At 42.3% G+C, this 23,556-nt stretch overlaps 1 protein-coding gene and 1 pseudogene across 8 annotated transcripts in view; one reads left to right on the plus strand and one right to left on the minus strand.

Annotated features, from left to right (window-relative positions):
* Positions 1–23,556, minus strand: part of MYO6 (myosin VI) — a 158,580-nt gene that overhangs the window by 120,876 nt on the left and 14,148 nt on the right. The gene's annotated exons all lie outside the window — the stretch shown is intronic.
* LOC308246361 (ornithine aminotransferase, mitochondrial-like) lies at positions 4,717–6,007 on the plus strand (annotated as a pseudogene). The gene has a single exon. The product of its transcript is annotated as an ornithine aminotransferase, mitochondrial-like (transcript).

The raw sequence follows: 23,556 nt of genomic DNA on the forward strand, positions 1-23,556 counted from the left end.
GGTATCTGGGATTTATTTATCTTCTACAATTGAAACTTTGTAGCCTTGAGTGGAGCCAAGCCTCCTGCTTGATCCACAGCCGCAGCCATTTTTGTTGGGATTTATTTATCTTCTTTAATTGAAACTTTGTAGCCTGAGCAGAGGCCAAGGCAGGCCAGGGCTGCAGGAGCTTGGCTTCCTCCATCGCCAGGGGCAACTAAAGCCTCCTGCTCTCTCCAGTTCCGCAGCCGCAGCCATTTTTATTGGGATTTATGTATCTTCTATCATTGAAACTTTGTAGCCTCGAGTGGAGGCCTAGGCTGGCCAGGGTGTGCGGAAAGCTTGGCTTCCTCTATCACCGGGGGCAACTCAAGCCTCCTGCTCTCTCCAGCTCTGTGGCTGCCACCATTTTTGTTGGGATTTATCTTCTATAATTGAAACTCTGTAGCCTTGAGTGGAGGCCTAGGCTGGCCAGGGTGTGCGGAAAGCTTGGCTTCCTCCATTACCAGGGAAACCCAAGCCTCCTGCTCTCTCCGTGGCCGCAGCCATCTTGGTTGAGTTAATCTGCATACTCACTCCTGATTGGCTGGTGGGCGTGGCTTGTGGGTGTGGTGGAGGTATGGTCAATTTGCATATTACTCTTTTATTATATAGGATTGTATAATTAAACAATAACGAGATGCATTTTTCACCTATCACAGTGATAATAAAACAACAATAACATCAAGTTGTTCTGTTAGTGAGACTATAAACTAGTAAACTCTCTGAACCAGCACTTCTTGGTGGATATTTATTGTACCACAGGGAGAAAAACTGCAAACAATCTGAGTGCCTATCAGTAAAGAAAATAGTTTAATAAGTTATGCAATATCCAGACTACAGACAGCCATGCAGCAGTTAAAAACAGGGAGGTGGAACAGTACCTTTCAACACCGACACTTAAGGCCTTGTTGTTACATGAAAAAATAAAGTTGCAAAACTACTATTTCTAAAAACCTAAAACTTTAAATAACTGTAAAAGATGCAGAAGTTTACATACCAAAATGAAAACAGTGCTTAGTTTTCAAATGATGAGCAACCAGGTCTAGGGAAATATGAACTATTTCTGTAATTGTTTTGATTTTTTGTTGGCAAAAGAATGCATTCACTTATTAGTCAATTATTTAAAATGAACATAATGTAAAAAGATATTGTTCAAAAATTTTATGGGGCTTTAATAAAGAATATGAAGAATTTGTTTGAAAACTTCCCACCCTTGCTGGTGTGTCTCAGTGGTTAGGGTCTCGGGTTCAATTCCCAGTCAAGGGCAACTGGGTTGCAGATTCAAACCGCCTCCACCCCCAGTCAGTTCACATATGGAAGGCAACTGATCGATGTGTCCCTCTTACATGGATGTTTCTCCTCTCTCTCTCCCCTCTTCTTCTGCTCTAAAAATCAATGGAAAAAATATCCTCAGGTGAGGATTAAAAAAAACAACAACAACAACACTTCCCTAATAACAATTCAAAAGATAAGTTTTTTTCTTTCTCAGTGGCAAAAAAAAGAAATGACTAAATATTACAATTTGAAAATAACTTTCCAACCATAATCCAAAGTAAATTCCAGATAAATTAGTTATTTATTTCTAAAAGAAAAAAAACTCGAAGAAGAGCATACTATTTATCTGATTTGGCAATAAGAATTAACTAATAAATTAAGTTTTAAATTTTATGTAAACATGTTTATTAAACTTTCATATATAACTAATGGCCTGGTGCACAGATTCATGCACATTGAAAGGAAATTAATTAGAAGAAAGATTCATGCGGTAAACATTTATTTTTAAATTGTGCATCATGTGTACCGGCCAGTTGGTCGTGTGAAACTGGTGCCAGCGAGAGCTTTATATGTATCGCACATGTGCGAGTCAATGTTTATTTTTAAATCCCCAGTGCACATATGTACTAGCGGGCCGGTCGGTCAGACAGTCGGACGGACATACCTTTGGTCACGTAGCTTTTTATATATATAGATTAACACGTTAAGCACTCAGCCTGTTTTGTCTTCCGGATGGAAATTATATTGTCAGTCACTGGGGACTGACTGGGCAATTAACGTGTTAATAAAGTGTTATCTATTTATATAAATGGTATATAAAGTATTAACACTTCTTATTTTTAAGTGGTGGCATTACAAATAACTTTTCTTTTGTCCTTTACACATTTCAGAGTTTTCAAACTTTCCGAAAGATAGCTATTGCTTTTATAATTAAAAAAGTATTATCTTTAAAGTGACTTTCATCTAAAAGTAAAACAAATTCTATGAAGATTCAAATTGGTCCTTCAATTGTATGTGTTTACAAGTGTAACAGTCTTTCATACTCAGTCAGACTTAGTCCACCCTGAGGCCAGAAAAAAAAGTACACAAAACCTCAGGATGGAAGTTACAAAATGGGAATATGGCCCAGCCAGTGTGGCTCTATGGTTGAATGTCAACCCATGAACTTGGAGTTCACGGTTAGATTCCATGTTAAGGCACGGTGGATTGCAGGCTCTATCACCAAAAGGGGACAGGCAGGAGGCAGCTGATCAATGATTCTCTCTCATTGATATTTCTATCTCTCTCCCTCTCCCCCTTCCTCTCTCTGAAATCAATAAAAACATATTTTTTTAAATGGGAATGTGCCCAAGTTACTAAATTTAGCTTTGTGATTTTTCAAAATGATTGCTCTAAGCCAAGGTTAAATTATTTTCACAAATGGAAATATTCTCATCTCAGCCAATCATCCTGTACCACACCCTCCCAAATTATTAAGAAAAAGTTCTTAAGAGACATCCTTTCAGCTGTAGTTTCCTCTTCCCTAAAAAATCCTTTCTTACCATTGCTACTAGTTTGGGGGTAATTTTTTTTTTTAAGCAATATTCTTGGTACTCGGGCTGATTAGGCCTTTGACAATCCTAATCTCACCACCTCTAAGAGATTTTATGTGAATGAGATGACCCAGAACTTACAATTTGAGAAAATTTTAATAGTAGATAATATATTCGCATTTGCTATGTGAATTTGCAATGAAATTATTCACTGAATAGACATTTATTGGTCATCTATTATAACAGGGCAAAGTACTAGGTCCTGAACACACAAGAATAAAACCAGACTATTTACAATCTATTGAAGGAAAAGACAAATAAACTGTTGAACAGCAACACTTAAAGTGCTAACACAATGTAATCAAGGGTATGGTGACTGCCAGGTTGGGGGAAAAGGGAGGTTTAGGGACAAGGAGCAGGACAAAGGAGATCCATTTTGAACAGAGTATGAAAAGATGAGTAGAATGAAATCTTTTTTTTTTCTTTTTTTTAAATATATTTTATTGATATTTTATAGAGAGGAAGGGAGAGGGATAGAGAGCTAGAAACATTGATGAGAGAGAAACATCGATCAGCTGCCTCCTGCACACCCACCACTGGGGATGTGCCCACAACCAAGGTACATGCCCTTGACCGGAATTGAACCCGGGACCCTTCAGTCCGCAGGCCGACGCTCTATCTACTGAGCCAAACCGGTTTCGGCAGAATGAAATCTTAAAGCAGTGACATGCTATACATTCCAGGAACACAAAACAAAACACCAATGTGTTCTACATAACAAGCTACCTTGTATTCAACCTACCATGTACATGTTACTAATTACTGTTACTAAGAAAGCCATTTTTTCATTCCTTTATAAGGGTAGCAGTATGAATTTCTGATACAGGTCATATTCCCTCAAACAACTGTATTACTAAACTTTGACTAGACATAAAAATTTTTAACCAATAACAAAATAACATTAAACCAATAACCAAATAAAGCTCGAGCCCTGAATAACCTAATTGGAAAAGGAGAGGATCCTTTTACAGGTCATATATACCTCCTGACCTGTATTTGGAAATCTTCTCCCAGACTGTCAGTAGATAAGCAGCACAGCTCTCAAGATGGGAGACCGATCTTTGGCAAAGCCGGGCGTCCACCCGGGGTGCTGCTATCCCCATACATTGCCCTCAGAGGAGCCAAGGTAGGCCTGGAACTTGAGAAGGCTTAATTCCAATCTGGACAGCTGCCAACGTGTCTCATTCAAAGTTCAATGACAAGGGCCAGCCAGCCCCCCATGCCAGGATCTAAGGCAGCATTACCTTCTGCACATGTTCCTGACCCAGAGGTGACCTGCACGCATTCTTCCACGCCTGCTAATAGCCATACAAGAATTTGCTCAGCCCAGTTACTATGCAGACTCTAACCTTATCACTGGCAACCCAGCAACAGCTAATTCCAAGTCCTAGGAGGATCATATGTACTGGAGAAAGCACATAGATCCTATTGGGACATCATTAAGGACTAAGAAAACAATCTCATTTACAATGTACAAATTATAATATTAAAGTATAATCTAACATACAGTTACAATAAAATAATCTCCCATCTAAACCACCCAAATGTTAAAGAAACACCCCACAAGTTGGAGAAGTGAGGGGATTAAAGGCTAAGGGGAAACTCCATTTCCTTGATTTTGCTCACTGGAGAAAATCTCTAAGAAATACACCATGGGCCGCCGAGACGTGGCCGCCGAGACGTGGCCACCTGGGTGCGCCAGTCGGAGGTGCCGCCAGGAATCGTTGGACCCTGCAGACCCTCCCTGGGTCTCCGGTTAACTACCTGTGTTTCTATCTGAACTGCGGGAAGGAAGGGTAGCTGGTCGGTGAATTCCTGCTCCGAGGACATGATGCTTTCCAAACTAGCTCGTCTGCAGAGTGTGGCGGGGCTCTGTCCGGGCGCTCACACGTCAGTGGCTTCTGCTACATCAGTGGCGACTAAGACAACGGTCCCAGGCCCTCCATCCTCCAATTATGTGTGTGAACGGGAATCCAAGTATGGCGCTCACAACTACCATCCCTTACCTGTCGCCCTGGAGAGAGGGAAATCCCTTACCTGAGGGATGTGGAAGGCAGGAAATACTTGGATTTCCTGAGTGCTTACAGCGCCGTCAACCAAGGGCATTGCCACCCCAAGACCATGGACGCTCTGACGAGCCAGGCGGAGAAGCTGACGCTGACCTCGCGGGCCTTCTACAACATGCTGGGCGAGTACGAGGAGCACGTAACAAGCTCTCCAGCTACCACAAGGTTCTCCCCATGAACACAGGAGCGGAGGCTGGAGAGACGGCTTGCAAGCTCGCGCGGAGGTGGGGCTACACGTGAAGGGTATTCCCAAGTACAAAGCCAAGATCGTGTTCGCAGCTGGGAACTTTTGGGGCAGGACCATGTCTGCCATCTCCAGCTCCACAGACCCCTTCATGCCGGGTTTCGAGATCATTCCCTACAACGAACTGCCTGCTCTCGAGTGTGCTCTTCAGGATCCAAACGTTGCTGGGTTCATGGTCGAAACCATTCAGGGCGAGGCGGGCGTCACTGTCCCCGACCCAGGCTACCTGATGGGCGTGCGTGGGCTCTGCACCAGGCACCAGGTCCTGTTTATTGCTGATGAGATACAGACGGGACTGGCCAGGACTGGTAGATGGCCGGCGGTCGACCCTGAAAATGTCAGACCTCACCTCGTCCTCCTGGGCAAGGCCCTTTCCGGGGGCCTGCACCCTGTGTCTGCGGTGCTGGGTGACGACGAGATCATGCTGACCATCAAGCCCGGGGAGCACGGCTCCACGTACGGGGGCAACCCTCTGGGAGCCGTGTGGCCATCGCCACGCTCGAGGTTTTGGGAGAAGAGAACCACGTGGAGAACGCGGACCGCATGGGCGCCCTCCTGAGGAACGAGCTCATGAAGCTGCCCTCGGACACTGTGACCTCGGTGCGCGGGAAGGGGCTGCTGAACGCCATCGCCATCCGGGAAACCAAAGATTACGATGCTCGGAAGGTGTGTCTGCGCCTCCGAGATAATGACTTCTGGCCAAGCCCACCCACGGCGACATCATCAGGTTCGCGCCTCCGCTGGTGATCAAGGAGGACGAGGTCCAGGAGGCCGTGGAGACCATCAACAAGACCATCCTGTCCTTCTGAGGGGCCCCTGCTTTCCAAGGGGCCTGCTCCCCTGAGGGCGGGGCCTGCTCCCCGGGGGCGGGGCCTGCTCCCCTGGGGGCGGGGGCCTGCTCCCCTGGGGGCGGGGCCTGCTCCCCTGGGGCGGGGCCTGCTCCCCGGGGGCGGGGCCTGCTCCCCGGGGGCGGAGCCAGCTGGGCGGGCAGCTCGACCACAGCCTCAGAGCCTCTGCATTGCTGCTCTCAGCGCGGGCACATTCCACTCCCCTGTGTCTTCAAGGACCTTTTTAAATACACGTTCTTTTCAGCTCATACGTGCTAGCAGGGCATTTATAATCACGCAGGTTGCTGTGTAAGAACGGGATGGCGTCTGTTTGATCACGTATGTGTGTGCTGAGTGAAATGCTCCCTCTGTATGTAGGCGGCCTTTTCGTCAAGCCCCGTGTGGTTTTACAGGTTTTTATCATTTCCTTGCTGGTGTGGATGTATTATATTTCAAAAAGTTACATGGGGTTTTACATAGAAGACTGCTTTAACCTTTAAAGTTGAATCACTGAATTTTAGGAAGGATTAAATGGTTAAGCTTATATAAAGTACTAGGTTTAAATAAACCTGACATTAGCCAACACCAAGATGTGTCATTATTTTGAATGAAGAATTAATGTTCAACATTCCCAAATTACATTTTCAGTGTTGGTATAATTTGTAAAAAATACTCGTTTTCAGTTTTTCTTTAAATTTAAAATAAAGCTGATATTTAAAACGCAAAAAAAAAAGAAATACACCATGAAATTTTCTAACAGTCAATAAGTCATTTCTTAAAGGCAGAAGACAGTTGACACATGAAAAGTAAAATCACCTAAGTTGCTTCAGAATATTTCAATTTTTAAAGAATGAACAGTTACATAAAACACTAAATTACATTCATTCTCTAGAAGAAACAAAAAAAATCCAGTAGAATATAGAAGAATATCAACAATATAGTAGTAGGAAGGCACATGAATATATAAAAAAAAAAAAGTCAAAAATAAATGATATGTTTATTCAAACTACTGTATTATGGTAGGGAAGTCTAATTGTTTACATTTCTATAAGGTTATAATTAATATGAATTCATTAATACTACTGGGCGCAAAAATATTGAACTACCATGCTTTTAAGTAATATTCTTGGGAGAAAATACATAATTCATAACCACTTAATTATATAAAAATTAAAACACAAAAAACATATTGCCTGTTATATGCAACACCTCAATAAACACATTCCTCTACATAAGTCATTAGGCAGGTCTTCAGTGGGGCTATGGCAAAGTGTTATGGCAGTATCTAAAGATAATTATTTTTCTTTATACACAGCGAAGGAGAACCCAGCAATCATAAATTATAGATGTAGAAATGAAATTTCCCAAATCACTGTATAGAAATAAAAATGCATTAAATTTTTAAGGCTTTCCAAACAAAGCTTTTTATAAAGAATACACAGGCAAAAAAAAAAAAAAAAAAAAAATACACAGGCTCACACACACATACACACACAAAAAAATACTAAAATACCCACAAAAATAACAACGATAGTGACTGTCTTTACATGATAGAAATAGTAAAGATTCTTGCCCTGGCCAATTGGTTGGAGCATCAACCAGTATACCAAAAGACTGAGAGTTTGACTCTCAGTCAGGGCACATAGCTAGGTTGTGGGTTCAGTCCCCACTCAGGGAGACAACCAATGTTTCTCTCTCTCCTTTCCCCCCTTCTCTAAAATAATCAATAAACATATACTTGAGTGAGGATTTAAAAAATAAATAAAAGATTCTTATGTGGAATTTCCAAAAGGAACAAATGAGTTAATATGGGGGGTGGAGGGTTCTTAAAGAAGACTGATTAGTCACAAGGTATCCCATAGCCATCCTAATGTTTTGCCACCACCTTACACTATTCTTTCTCACATCTTTCCCCTATCACGTGCTCTCACAGCACCCACAGAACAGCTCCTTTGAAGTACAGCTAGATGATAAACAGTTGTTTAAGGTCTGTCTCCCTATCAGAACATAAGTTTAATGATGTTGGGGTCGTGTCTGCACTGATCACAGATGAGTCTTGAGAACTTGGCATAGTGCTTCTACATATCATGCAGGCAAACAGTTTTAAATGAATGAATGAACAAACTGGTCTAAATCCCTCAGAATGCAGCTACTGATCAAGCTTTCCTCTTTTCCTTAAAAAATTCTGATTGAGCCGAAACCGGTATGGCTCAGTGGATAGAGCGTCGGCCTGCGGACTGAAGGGTCCCGGGTTCGATTCCGGTCAAGGGCATGTACCTTGGTTGCGGGCACATCCCCAGTGGGGGGTGTGCAGGAGGCAGCTGATCGATGTTTCTCTCTCATCGATGTTTCTAGCTCTCTATCCCTCTCCCTTCCTCTCTGTAAAAAATCAATAAAATATATTTTAAAAAAATAAAAATAAAAAAATAAAAAATAAAAAAAAATTCTGATTGATATATTATCACTATCCTATCTAATAAAGAGGGAATATGCTAATTGACCCTCACACCGTCGCCAAGATGGCAGCGCCCACAGCCAATAAGGAGGAAATATGCTAATTGGCTGCCCCACCCTCAAAGATGGCGGCGCCCACAGTCACAAGATGGCGGCGCCCAGTCTTCTCAGCCCCCCAGCCGCCCAGGACCGCCCGAGGCTCAGGTAACCAGCGCCGGCCGAGGCTTGTGCTGCCGGCAGTGGCAGCAGCAGAGGTGTGATGGGGGCGTCGCCTTCCCCTGATCGCGAGGGAGCCTCCCGCCTCTGAGGGCTCCCGAACTGTGAGAGGGGGCAGGCTGGGCTGAGGGACACCCCCTCCAGTGCATGAATTTTCTTGCACCAGGCCTCTAGTCTTCTATATTTGAAAACATGTCTGAATCACCCCATTAGTTTTCTTCTTTTCAATTTAATCAATTCCAGTTCCCTAAAATTTCCTCCAAAAACTCAGCTCTTACTATGAAACCTAGTTTCTCCACAAGGGTCTATTGTGAAGTTTAGTATTAAGCCAAACATTCCAATTCCTATTTACTACTTATTATTATTGAAGGAATATTCATAATTTTGTATAAAACTTGGGCCAATTCAATCAAGTGTTTGCAATATCCTTCATATGTAAACATCCTTCCCTCCCAGAATGTGAAATTTCAAGTTGCTAAAGAGACTGTTTCATTCTTACCATTAACCACTGTTACTAGCATAGCGTCTGAAACAATTGTATTAATTCACATCTTACAGATTCTATATCATAATTATTGCAATTACATAGTCTACTTTTAAGTGATTATCAAAAATACACAGATAAGCTTGAAACTTATGTAATGTTATTAACCAATGTCACCAAAAAATTTTAATTTAAAAAACACATAAACTATAGCTACTTTCCTAACTCACAGAATAAATTTAAGTATTTTCTGAGTAGTCAGGTAAACATATTTAAAATCCAATCTTTGAACAGGGTAGTTGAACAATTTGCTTTCATAATCAGTATAATTACTAAAATAACAACATCACTAACATTGTTCGTAATACTGTCTCCAAACATCAGCACTCCAATAAAAGCCCAATATCACCTCCATCAGATAAAAACTTATGATGACCTAATGCCGTGGTTGGCAAACTGCGGCTCGCGAGACACATGCGGCTCTTTGGCCCCTTGAGTGTGGCTCTTCCACAAAATACCACGGCCTGGGCGAGTCTATTTTGAAGAAGTGGCGTTAGAAGAAGTTTAAGTTTAAAAAATTTGGCTCTCAAAAGAAATTTCAATCGTTGTACTGTTGATATTTGGCTCTGTTGACTAATGAGTTTGCCGACCACTGACCTAATGTCTACATGAAAGGAGGGAAAGGGAGGAGGGATAAAAAAGGCAATAAGATATAAAGTCCCTTAAAACTCAGCCTCTCCAACTGTAAACACTTCTGTAATTTCCTCTATACCTGAACTTGCCCCAACTCCTCTCAGTGTTCTTGATCCCATCAGTTTCCAGTCCTTCCAGAATCTCAGTGCTCCATACTGTGAATTGTTTTCTGTTTTTCTTAATTGGGCATATTTTATTATAGATAAACTAGTGGCCCGGTGATAAACTAATTCACATTAAAAGGGAATTAATTAGAGAAAATATTTTAATATTGCTATTTGCCCTTTCTCTATAATAGAAGTGTCGGAGATGAAAGAAAATTAATAAAATTTATATGAAAATCTCCCTCCTGTCAGAGTCTGAGGCACGCCTCGGGACCCAGAGTCAAGTCCCCGCACACCTGTGCATGCCGAGAAATCACTTGAGACCCAGACCCACCCCCATTAGGCAAGACCCAGACCCAGCCAGCCACACACCCATCAAGCCCCGCCCACCTGCAGCATCACATCAGCGCTGGGCAGGGACGCATGCAGGCAGCATCATGTCTCAGGCCAGGGACACACACAGGCAGCGTCACATCCCCAGCCGAAGACGCAGGCAGGCAGCTTCATGTCAGTGCTGGGTGGGGATGCACACAGGCAGCACCACGTCCCAGGCCAACGACGCATGCAGGCAGCATCACATCAGCACTGGGCGGGGACGCGCGCAGGCAGCATCACGTTAGTGTTGGGCAGGCCTCTGCCCAAGGCGGCCTCCAGGCCAGGCCACGCGGAGGCCCTCCTGGTGCTAGCAGTCCCCGCCCACCCACTCCTGCTGTGCATGCCACCTGCTGAGCGGTCATGACATGACAGCATCCTGGATAATTTACACATCCTATCTAATAAAAGAGTAATATGCAAATTGACCGTCACTTCAAGACACAAGATGGCCACCCCCATGTGGTCTAAGATGGCTGCCCCATGTGGACACAAGATGGCCTGCAGGGGAGAGCAGTTGTGGGCAGTTAGGGGTGACCAGGCCAACAGAGGAGGGCAGTTGGGGGGGACCAGGCCTGCAGGGAAGGGCAATTGGGGGAGACCAGGCCTGCAGGGGAGGGCAGTTGTGGGAGATCAGGCAAGCAGGGAGGGCAGTTAGGGGTGACCGGGCCAGCAAGGGAGGGCAGCTGGGGGGAACCAGGACTGCAGGGGAGGGCAGTTGTGGGGGCAGGCCTGCAGGGGAGGGCAGTTGTGGGTGATCAGGCCAGCAGGGAGGGCAGTTAGGGGTGACCGGGCTGGCAGAGGACGGCAGTTGGGGGAGACCAGGTCTGCAGGAGAGGGCAGTTGTGGGCGATCAGGCCAGCAGGGAAGGCAGTTGGGGGAGACCAGGCCTGCAGGAGAGGGCAGTTGGGGAGGGCAGGCCTGCAGGGGAAGGCAGTTAGGGGTGACCGGGCCATCGGGGGAGGGCAGTTGGGGGCGACCAGGCCTGTAGGGGAGGACAGTTAGGGGCAACCAGACTGGCAGGGGAGGGCAGTTAGGGATGACCAGGCTGGCAGGGGAGGGCAGTTAGGGGAAATCGGGCCGGCCAGGGAGCAGTTAGGCGTCGATCAGGCTGGCAGGGGAGTGGTTAGGGGCAATCAGGCAGAGGCAGGCAAGCAGTTGGGAGCCAGCAGTCCTGGATTATGACAGGGATGTCCGACCACCCGTTTAGGATTGGGCCTAAATGGGTGGTCGACATCCCTCCAGGGGTCCCAGATTAGAGAGGGTGCAAGCTGGGCTGAGGGACACCCCCCCCCATGCACGAATTTCGTGCACCAGGCCTCTAGTTCCTCTATTAGTATAGATTACATCTTAGTAAAGTTAAGGAAAAAAAATATATCCAAAATCCAACCTCTTTTTACCATCTCCATTGTTCCATCCTTAAGTGTCTGAACTGGTTTTAGTCATTTCCTCGCCACTACCTTCTCTTTATCAGCAACATTAGTAAAACAATGGTTCCTAAAGTAAAATGTTTCCTTTATACTAAAACACAAATTAGCAGTCACAATAGAGAATTTTCTCATTGTATAATTTTAAAAAATTTACCTAACAGGCTATTTTGATTAAAAGAAATAATTTCAGTCTTCAATTACATGAATGATAAGGATTAAAAAATGTGTTTATTTAGGAGTAGGTGTGTATACATATACACCAATGATCAAATGGCCTGCATCTACAGAAGGATGTAGGCCATCTATCAAAATATAAAGATAGAGCATTTTAGGTTAGACATGAAGAATCTTCATGAAGAACAAGAGACATAAGAAGGTTACAGTAATCCCTCAATTTTGCAGACCTCGACTTTGGATTTAACAGACTAAATTTCCGGTCCCTATGTTATATGTGAAAAAGTAACATCCTGTTAATTTTAAAATGCTTTTAACCAAGATTTGCTTATAATTAAATTAACAGACTATTTTTCTGTTATTAGTTCACTATTATTTTTAACAAATTTTAGTGAATAGGCCATATGTTGGGAAAAAACACTGGGGTAATTTAACCAACATAAATAAATATTACATATCTACAACTATAGTCCACATATTTAAATCCAAGAGTCACTGCTCATAAAAAATGTTCAAGAATGATTAGCACGTGGTCATACCACATCGCATGCGGTTATTGATTCTATTGTCACTTAGTGTGACTTTCTGCAGCAGTTTTAACTAGTGCTGGCCAATGTTCCCATGTGTGCTAAGCAAAGCCCCCACTGTGTGCATTTGTTTACTCGAGGTAACTGGTGAATGCATGCATTTATTAAACCTACTCAGTATAAATGTAAAATTACAGTAATACATAGAGAAAACTCCTGTGAAATTAAACTTTTCATACATACTTAATTTTAATTACAAATATGTCTACATAAGCAAAAATGTGGTAGGCATTTGGACAGACATGAGCAGAGCAAGGATGATGGACCAGGTACAGAAGGGCACCAGGGCAGAAAGCCCTGGGTGCGTAGCAAAGGACAAATGTAGCATAGGACCTTGTCCCCAGGGTGACCTTTCCTCCCTTAGCATATCGCTGGTCATGTGGTATGGACCCCCTGACCTTTCCTCCCTAGAGAGCACATCTAGACCTCAGTTGTATTTCAGCTGCAGGCCCAGAAAACCACCAAAACCAGACAAGCAATGCCATGCCAAGGCTGACCTCAGGGACAGCTGCATTGAATAATGACCCCCTGCCCTGGTGCCAACCAATAAATCAGTGGAGACCATGACCCTGAAAGGACACACCAGTAAAGTTGATGGCATCTCTCCCTGGAACCTCCCCTAAAATCTTCACCCCTAAAACCCTTAGAACAGAGGGCCCAGCCCGCTCTCCCTACCAGGAGCACACCTGTACCTTCCCCTCCCCCAACCCTCTCTCCCCAGGTGTATCACCTTCACCTTCCTCACTTCTAAGCTCCAAGGGCCCTTTCTTTATCTCTGTAACTTATTTCCTAAGTCCATTTCTTCTACAAATTACTTCTACATCTGTGACTTTTCAAGTAAATGTTCTCTTATAGTTTGATCACCACTGTTAGTTTCCTCAGTATTTGAAAGTTTTATTTACACAGATTAACATAAAAAGGTAAAAACAAATGAACTGTACATTAGAATCATCTAGAGACCTTTTAAAAAGTATTGATATATTGCCCTAACCGGTTTGGCTCAGTGGATAGAGCGTCGGCCTGCGGACTGAAAGGTCCCAGGTTCGATTCCGGTCAAGGGCATGTAACTTGGCTGCGGGCACATCCCCAGTAGGAGGTGTGCAGGAGGCAGCTGATCGATGTTTCTCTCTCATCGATGTTTCTAACTCTCTATCCCTCTCCCTTCCTCTCTGTGAAAAATCAATAAAATATATTTAAAAAAAAAAAAGTATTGATATTGCAAAACATTGGGGGGTGAGGGCATGTATGGGAGTGGGGGGGGGGCAATGATAAGATATGTACACATATAATACCTTAATTAAAAAAATTTAAAAAAATAAAAAAATAAATAAAAAGTATGGATATCTAGGTTTCATCCTCCAAGATCTGGGATGTAATGGGTATAGGCTGTGGCATAGGCATCAGAATTTTGAGAACAACCCTAGAATTTATGTTTTCACTTTTAAAGTGACAAATGGAAATTCAATCACTTTCATATTGATACAGTAACTATTTTAGAAAGTCTAATTTTTATTGCAGGAAACAATGTAAAGATTTCATGTTGTTTTATACAATTTGGGAGAATTTTAAATGTTAGCTTGTAACTTCTATTAGCTGATTTTTTCCCTTAAAACTTTATGGAGAAATACATTTAGCATCTGGTGTACAAATATACACTGAGTGCCCAGATTATTATGATCTCTGAATGCATAATAATCTGGCCACTCAGAGTGTGTCTGTGTGTGTGTGTGTGTGTGTGTGTGTGTGTGTGTATTAAATGCCTTAAATGTTTACATTTGTCTTATATATGTCTTATATGTTTACATTTCTGTATATATATTTTAGAGGCCCAGTGCATGAATTCATGCATGGGTGGGGTCAGGCCAGCCTGGCCAGGGGGAGGGGACATGGGCGGTTGGCCAGCCTGCCTGCTGGTCAAACTCCTGGTCGAGGGGACAATTTGCATATTAGACTTTTATTATATAGGATATACACTGAGTGGCCAGATTATTATGCGTTCAGAGATCATAATAATCTGGCTATTCAGTGTAAATATTGCATCTTCAGCTAAAACATATATTCATTCATCTCTTTCCTTTTTGTTCATTAATCATTTTCTTGGAGATAATATACATACTTTAGGAAAGGCCAATAAAAGGGCCCATTGGTTAGAGCATCAGCCCACGCACCAAAGGGTTCCGGGTTCGATTCCTGGTCAACGACATGTACCAGGGTGGCAGGTTGGATCCACGGCCCTTGTCAGGGCACATGTGGGAAGCAACCAAGCCATGTGTCACTTTCACATGGATGCTTCTCTCTCTGTCTCTCCCTTCCCTCTTCCCTCACCTACCCACCTCCCCTCCCTTCCACATTCTCTAAAAATCAATGGAAAAAATGTCCTGGGGTGAGAATTAACAAACAAAACAAAACAAAAAAGGAGGGACCCATTGCAGAATCCTTTTACAAGGAAAACTTATGTATGAAAAAGCATTGCTAACTTATATATGTCTTATATGTTTACATTTCTGTATATTTTTGGGCAAAGCATCTACACTATTCTTGTTAACAACACTAGGACTCTTTAGTTACACTGATATCCACCAAGGTTCAGCTAAATTATCAATATGACATCAAAATAAATCAGTAAAGATAAGTCAATTATAAGACATCTAGCTTTCAAATAAAGTCATTGGAAAAAATGAAAGATATAAAGGGGGGTAGTTTAGAAGTTCAAATACTACATCAAGAACAACAGGTATTTAACACTATACTAATAAACAATATCAGAAAATTATTTCTGGACATGTTTTCAAATAGGTATCTCAGTATGATACCTCTTTACACATCTGTATAGCAATCTATGTTCTCTCTCTATGGCAAAATAATATATTTTACAGCAATAATTTCCTTCTAACCTTTGCTCATCCTCAAACTCACTATCACCTTGAAGGTAAAAAGTAGAACGCTACATCTGAGGCACAACTCTTTCATAAAACAAAGAAAAAATTTTGTATTTATATTCAGATCCAAAATACACCACATTACTGGTATATCAATAATCTAAAACCATGGGTAAAAAAGTTACTTATGCATTTTGCAACAGATAATGGACTTTTAAAATGTTGACAGTAAAATGCTTGAGCCAAAATATTACTTCTGTAGTAAATTCATTTAAAAATGCAATAAACTGCTATTAATTTGTTGGAATGGAATCTGTGGGGTTTTTTAAATGACTGTATGCTATTAAAAGTTATTAGAATTTCAGTATAGCAGTATAAATGTCTTTATTATTTCACTAATTCTTTGTATATTCCACACAGAATTTAAAAGCTTCAATGTCTCACCTGAAGACAATCATACACATTCAAGAATAAATCAAAGAAGACTCAATAAAACTGCAGCCAAAGTAAATGTCCCCCCTAACCAGTTTGGCTCAGTGGATAGAGCGTCGGCCTGCGGACTGAAGGGTCCCAGGTTCGATTCCGGTCAAGGGCATGTACCTTGGTTGCGGGCACATCCCCAGTAGGTGGTGTGCAGGAGGCAGTTGATCAATGTTTCTCTCTCATTGATGTTTCTAACTCTCTATCCCTCTCCCTTCCTCTCTGTAAAAAATCAATAAAATATATTTAAAAAAACAAAAAACAAAGTAAATGTCCATCTAGGACAGTCCAAACTGATATGGTTCCTGTGTGAAGGGGTATAAGGACTTCTTACTTTTTATTTCAAACTAGAGGCCCAGTACACGAATTGTGCACGGGTGGGGTCTGGCCGACCCAGCCCCAATTGGCCGATCAGGGCCGGGCCCGTTGGGAGGAGGAGATGGCGGGAGGTTGGCCGGTGGGCCCATCCCGATTGGGGCCAGGCTGGCTGGGGGGAGGGACTACGGGTGATTGGCCGGTGGGCCCCACCCCCATTGGGGTGGAGGGGCTGATTTGGGGCAGGGCTGGCCATGGGGAGGGGCTGTGGGCCAACTGGCCCCACCCCCGAATGGGGCCAGGGGAGGGGTTGTGGGAGGTTGGCCAGCCAGCCCCACCCCCAATTGGGGCAATCGGGGGCGGAGCGGGCTGGGGGGAGGAGCCGCAGGCCAATCGGGGTGGTAGGGGCCCATCAGGGGTGGGGCCAGCCAGGGGAAGGGGCTGCAGGTGTTTGGCCAGCTGACCCCACCCCCTATTGGGGTAAAGGGAGGTGGTCAGGGGCGGGGCCAACTGGGGGGAAGGGGCTGCAGGCCAATCGGGGTGATGGGGGCCCATCGGGGGTGGGACCAGCCAGGGGGAGGAGCTGCAGGAGGTTGGCCCGCCAGCCCCGCCCCCTATTGGGGTGGGGCGGGCTGATCGGGGGCAGGGCTGGCCGGGGGAAAGGGCCACGGGGGAGTTGGCCAGCTGGCCCCACCCCAATTGGGCCAATTCACTAGCCACTGTGGGCATCATAACAACCTGTCGTTACGGTCTTTACGGCGTTACGGTTGCTGGCTTTTTATATATATAGACGTCTGGTGCATGAAATTCGTGCATAGGGGGTGGGGGGTGGTGTCCCTCAGCCCAGCCTGCACCCTCTCCAATCTGGGACCCCTTGGGATCCCACTGGGATTGGGCCTAAATGGGCAGTCGGACATCCCTCTCACAATCCAGGACTGCTGGCTCCCACCACTTGCCTGCCTCTGCCTGATTGCCCCTAACCGCTTCTGCCTGCCAGCCTGATCACCCCCTAACCACTCCCCTGCCAGCCTGATCAGACGCCTAACTGCTCCCTGGCCAGCCTGATTGCCCCTAACTGCCCTCCCCTGCAGGCCTGGTCACCCCTAACTGCCCTCCCTGCTGGCCTGATCGCCCACAACTGCCCTCCCCTGCAGACCTGGTCCCCCCCAACTGCCCTCCCCTGCAGGCCTGGTCCCCCCAACTGCCCTCCCCTGCAGGCCTGGGTCCCCCCAACCTGCCCTCCCTTGTTGGCTTGGTCTTCCCCAACTGCCCTCCTCTGCTGGCCTGGTCACCCCCAACTGTCCACAAGTGCCCTCCCCTGCCAGCCATCTTGTGGCAGCCATCTTGTGTCCACATGGGGGCGGCTATCTTGTGTCCACATGGGGGCGGCCATCTTGTGTCTTGGAGTGATGGTCAATTTGCATATTACTCTTTTATTAGATAGGATTATCCTAAAGCCATTAATGAAATATAGAAGGTAACATGAATAGCAAACTTAAAAAAGATAGGTGAGCCCAAAATCTAATCCAATAAATGTATACATATATACGAAATATTTTTGCACTATTTTAATATACACTGAGTTTTCCAGAAATACAATACCATATAAATGGAAAGAAGACTGTCCTTTATTTGGAACCTTACCAAAAGGTGTTCGTCATTTTGGAAGAACATTAGAGATCAATGCTGATCATGACATGTGAGTCACCAATATAACATACCTATTTGTTAGTCTAATTTGTAGCAGTTGCATTCATGACTATACATATGGACATTAGCATCTCATTACTTTATTCTGTCTTTAGTATAGAATTACCTAAGCTCCCACATACTGAAATACATGTATTAATATATACTAATACAAATAAATGGATATTTAAATTCAATTTTATATATTTATAAAATTAATATTATTTTTTAATCCCCACTCGAAGGTATGTTTTTATTGATTTCAGAGAGAGAGGAGAGAGAAAAGCATTAATGTGACAGACAAACATAGATCATTTGCATCCCATACACATTCCAACTAGGGATCGAACCTGCAACCTTTTTAGTGCACAGCATGATGCTCTAACCAACTGAGCCACCCAACCAGAGCCAAATATGAATATTTTCTCCTTTACTGATTTTAGAGAAAGAGGAAGGGAGAGAGATAGAGAAACATAGATGAGAGAGAAACCTCATTGTTCGGCTGCCTCCTGTACACCCTTTATTGGGGATCGAGCCTGCAACCAGGACATATTCCGACCGGGAATGGAACCAGCTACCTCTTGGCTTCTGGGTCGACACTCAACCACTGAGCCAAACCAGCCAGGCAATATTAATATTATTAACATAAGCATTAATAGATTTAATCACTGTGATAAATACACATAATTTATAATTACTTGCTTTTGTGTTAGTTCAGTATTTTTTTATGTTATGTGTACAGACTTGTATATTTATATACATATGCATGCACACTGGTAAGTTTTTGTCTAGTAATTTCTTTTTTAATACATTTTTATTGATTTTAGAGAGAGAGGGAGAGGGAGAAAGAGATAAATATCGATGAGAGAAACATCAACATCAACTGGCTGCCTTCTGCATGCCACACACTAAAGATTAAGCCCTAAACCCAAGCATGTGCCCTGACCAGGAAATGAACCCCAGACCTCTTGGTGCATGGGTCGATGCTCAAACACTGAGCCATGCTGAATGGGCTTTTATCAACTAATTTCATTTCAGTGCAGTAAATGGAGTATTGCAAAATAATTGTTTTAAAAAGGGGGCACAAGTCTGACAGAATAGAAAATTACTAATATAACAGTAAAAGAGAATGAGACTAAGGCCAGAAACCTGACATGTTAAAGGAAGAATGAGAAACAAGGGGTAAAAGTATACAGAACGTACCTGGGGAGAGAGCACGAGGCCAAAGGAGAAAGAAGTCTCAACAAGAAGGGGTTGTCAGCATCATCAAATGATTCAGGGGAGGCTGCTGACAACTGAAAACAGGTCAACAGATTTGAAAATGGGAATGGCACGGTCACCTTTGAACAGTTTCAGAGCAGCAGTTGAAGGAGAAATGATAACTGCAGTGAAAAGTGTGAAGAAGATAAAGCAGAAACAGGGAACCAAGCCTTCTCTTTCAAGAAGTTTAGAGTAAGGGAAAGAGAAATAAAGCAAAAGAACAAGGATCATGGCAGGATGGAACGGAGGTTTTCATTGGTTTGTTTTTTGTTGGTTAGGCTAGAAAAAAACTACTGAGAGTTTAATCCAAGTTTATTTTAGATATCAAGTCCTGACTTCATTATATATGCCTAAATACAAGTTATAAGAAATAGTCTCTTCTATAAACTGAAATGATTATGGATGATAAAATTACATGCTATCTTGGGTTTGAGTTAAAATCTTGGGTTTGATTTAAAATAATCCAGAGGGATGAGGAATAATTGTTGATTAAGAAAAAAAAAGGTAAAGTAAGATTAGCAAAGAGTTGCTAACTGCTGAATCTGGGTGATGGAAACATAGTGGTTCATATGTTCTCCTCTTCTTTTCTGAATATTCTTAAAACTTTCCATAATAAAATTATTTTTAAAAGAAATACTCTCTAAAAGATGCTCAATTATTTTTCACTTTTATACATAATATGCTCTTCTCTTAAATGTCAAACTGATTATACCGAGTTTTATCAGGGTATATTTTGAGGGCTTTTTAAGTAATGATCACCTATGAATTGCTGCATTATCTCAATTTCTCACGTGACCTGCCAACTGATCACAGCAAGTAATTTCATATTCATCCAGAAGAGGAAAGGAGGTGAGAAAAGGAGATGAAAGCTGGTGGTTGACTCCTCTTCACCATTTCTTCTCACTAGACTTTCGGGATCAAGAGGTTCCTGGCCGAGAAACAAAAGCAGAATCGGCCCATTCCCCAATGGATTCAGGTAGAAACTGATAACAAAATCAAGTACAACTCCAAGAGGAGACACTGGAGAAGAACCAACTGCACATGAGATGGCTCACATATTTATGCTGTGTCTGGATTGTTTACAACTTATCACATCACTGAAAAGATCACTACTATCTAAACAGTTGGACATGTTTTATTGGAAAATTATTGGAAGAAAGATTTTTCTCTTTGTTAACATTTTTCTACACTACTAGACTGGTTCAGTAATAAGTATGTGTAACCTTTACAAAAAAAAAAAAATGAAAGCTGGTCCTAGAGTTCTGGGTCATAGAGTTAAAAAATCTATCCCCTAAGAAATTCTATTTGACAGTATCCATATTACTGCATAAAAAGAAATGCTTATTTTCTTGTCATAGCTTTATATAAAATGTGTCTGAAATGACCTTTAAATGTGTTAACTGCACAATATTGATAGAAAAAAATGAACTCTGAATTAATCAAGCCATATGAATTGTCTTTTCAGTTCTTCCAGTAATTTAGCTGAATGAACTTTACCAAGTCTCTTAACTTCTCTAAACCTGTTTCCTCAACTTCTTAATAAAGAACTGGAATAAAATTAACTCTGGGATAATGTCTAACTAGAACTTTCTAGGCTTCTACATGTGTGGTCTTCAGGAAACCTGAACACATTCACAACTCAAGTCAACAATTATCCAGACCAGCAGTTCTCCAAGTGTGGTCAATGGAACCCCTGGAGATCCCTAAGACTTTTTCAGAACATCAACAAGGTCAAAATTATTTTCATAATAACACTAACACATTGGCCTTTTTCACTGTGGTTACATTTGCTCTGATAATGCAGATCCAATGTTGGGTAAAACTTCTACCAAGTTTACCTAGAATCAAGGCAGTGGCACCAAGCCATACGTACCAGTGGTCCCAGTGAAAAGAATGCTGTCTCACTTAAGAATGCCTTTGTTGAAGCAGTGAAATATATTGATTTTATTAGATCTTCACCCTCAAATATACATGTTTTTAATATATGACAAAATAGAAATTGTGCATAAAAGTACAAAGTATGATGACTGACTCAAGGAAAATATTTGTGTGGATGCGTGAGTTCTAGCCTTCAGGAACTGACTACCTTTTCTTATTTTTCATGAAACACCATTTTCACTGAAGAGAATGACTAACTGTAGTTACTGAAACTCTGGCTTCTGGCAAACAGGTTTTGTTTGTTCATTTGTTTGTTTTTGAGTGAAACCTGTTACTTCAAGGAAAGCAACTGACAAGTATTTGCTGAATCTGCGCCCTAGTAGAATCTGGGCCCCTCCCTTCCACTCTCTCTTAAAAGAGTATCAATAGAAAAATATCCTCAGGTGAGGATTAACAACAACAACAAAAAAGTAGAATCTGGGAAAACTTGTATCTGACCTGAGAATAATAGCTTATGCTGTTTAAGTTTAAATACTTAAAAAGACTTTTCTGGCCGAAACCGGTTTGGCTCAGTGGATAGAGTGTCGGCCTGCGGACTGAAGGGTCCCGGGTTCGATTCCGGTCAAGGGCATGTACCTTGGTGGCTGATCGATGTTTCTCTCTCATCAGTGTTTCTAGCTCTCTATCCCTCTCCCTTCCTCTCTGTAAAATATCAATAAAATATATATAAATAAATAAATAAAAAGACTTTTCTGATGAGATAAATATATGATTTTCTAAAATATGTTTTTATTGATTTTTTTTTGAAAGAGAGAGAAACATCCATCGGCTGCCTCCTGCAGACCCCTCCCTGGGGATCAAATGTACAACCTGGGCATGTGTCCCAACCAGGAATCGAACTGATGCCCTCTCAGTGCATGGGATGATGCTCAACCAACTGAGCCACACTGGCCAGGGCAAAATATGATTTGGATATTAAATAAATTTAGAAAACTTGCATAATTCAGTGAAACAGTATGTTCCAAATGACCAATACATCAGGTTATAAAATAATGCATGGGTAAAAGATCCAAAGTGCTAAACAGACCAACGAATTGTAATATAACACAGTACAAAAAGTTCACTGATATGGTTAAAGATTCTACTTTGGAACATTAAGAAATGACCACTTGCTGAGTTTTGGTGAAGGATCAAAGAAGAATATACAGAGTTATCTGAATAGGTCAAATTAACACTTCCTTTCTCAATGATCTGTGTGAGGTCAGATTTTCTTCTTATACAATTCAACCAAAACATAATGCAACAAATTGAATGCATAAGCAGATAGGACAATCCAACTACCCTCTATTGAGTTAGACAGTAAAGAGCTTTATAAAAATGTAAAATAGTGCCACTTTCTTCATTAACTTTGTTTTTGAAAATAGTTATTTTTCATAACATACGTGATTTCTGTTAACATGCATTTGTTAGTTATTGTTGCTTTAAAATAAATAATTTTTAAATTTTAATGCAGTAAATATCTATAATAATAAAAGCATAATATGCTAATTAGACCGGACGACCTACCAGATGAAGCCACCGTGGTGGGGGCCAAGGTAGAGGCAGCCACCGTGTCTGCGGGGGTCAAGCCCCTTGCACAAATTTTGTGCATCGGGCCTCTAGTTGATAAATAAAACCAAATAGATAAACAAAATTTTTAGAGTCCTCAATAATTAAGAGTGCAAAGGAGTACTAAGACCTGAGATCCACTGATCTACATAAAACCTTACCAAATCTTTTGCTAGACAGTTCTCACTCTAGTCCTTCACAATCTAGTGAGAGTAGGGAAATGAAAGAAGATAGAGCCCAGCCAGCGTGGGTCAGTGGTTGAGCATCGACCTATGAACCAGGAGATCACAGTTCCATTCGAGGTCAGGGCACATGCCCAGGTTGCGATCCCCAGTGTGGGGTGTGCAGGAGGCAGCCGATAAATGATTCTCTCTCATCATGTTTCTATCTCTCCCTCTCCCTTTTTCTCTGAAATTAATAAAAAATACATTTTTTTAAAAGAAAGAAGATACATTATCACATAAACTGTGATAAATATTATAATATAGGTGTAACTCCAAACAGTAAATTTGGAAAAGTGACTTTGAAAGATTTATTCAAGCAGGTCCTGAAAAATGGGTAAGACTGACCAAAAGACAAAAGTCTGTTTGAATAAGAATAGGGAGATGAGAGAATGGGGACATGTTTGAGGAATAGGTCAACAGGGCTAGAATATAATGGCAGAAGAGTGACAATGGCTGAGGTGGAAAAGTGGGCCAAGAGATTAGAACACAAAGGGTTTCAAATTCCACAACAAAAATTTGGACTCTTAAATGTATTAATGAAGGGCTAATATGGATTCTTATTTAGCTAGAGAATATTACAGTCACATTTCTACTTTGAAATATAACCCTAATGGCAATGCACAAGATAGACTGACCATACATTGAAGAAAAAAGGGCCAAATATAGGGAGATGTATATGGAAAG

The sequence above is a fragment of the Plecotus auritus genome (assembly GCF_963455305.1).
Source record: "Plecotus auritus genome assembly, chromosome: 4".
Classification (NCBI taxonomy): domain Eukaryota; kingdom Metazoa; phylum Chordata; class Mammalia; order Chiroptera; family Vespertilionidae; genus Plecotus; species Plecotus auritus.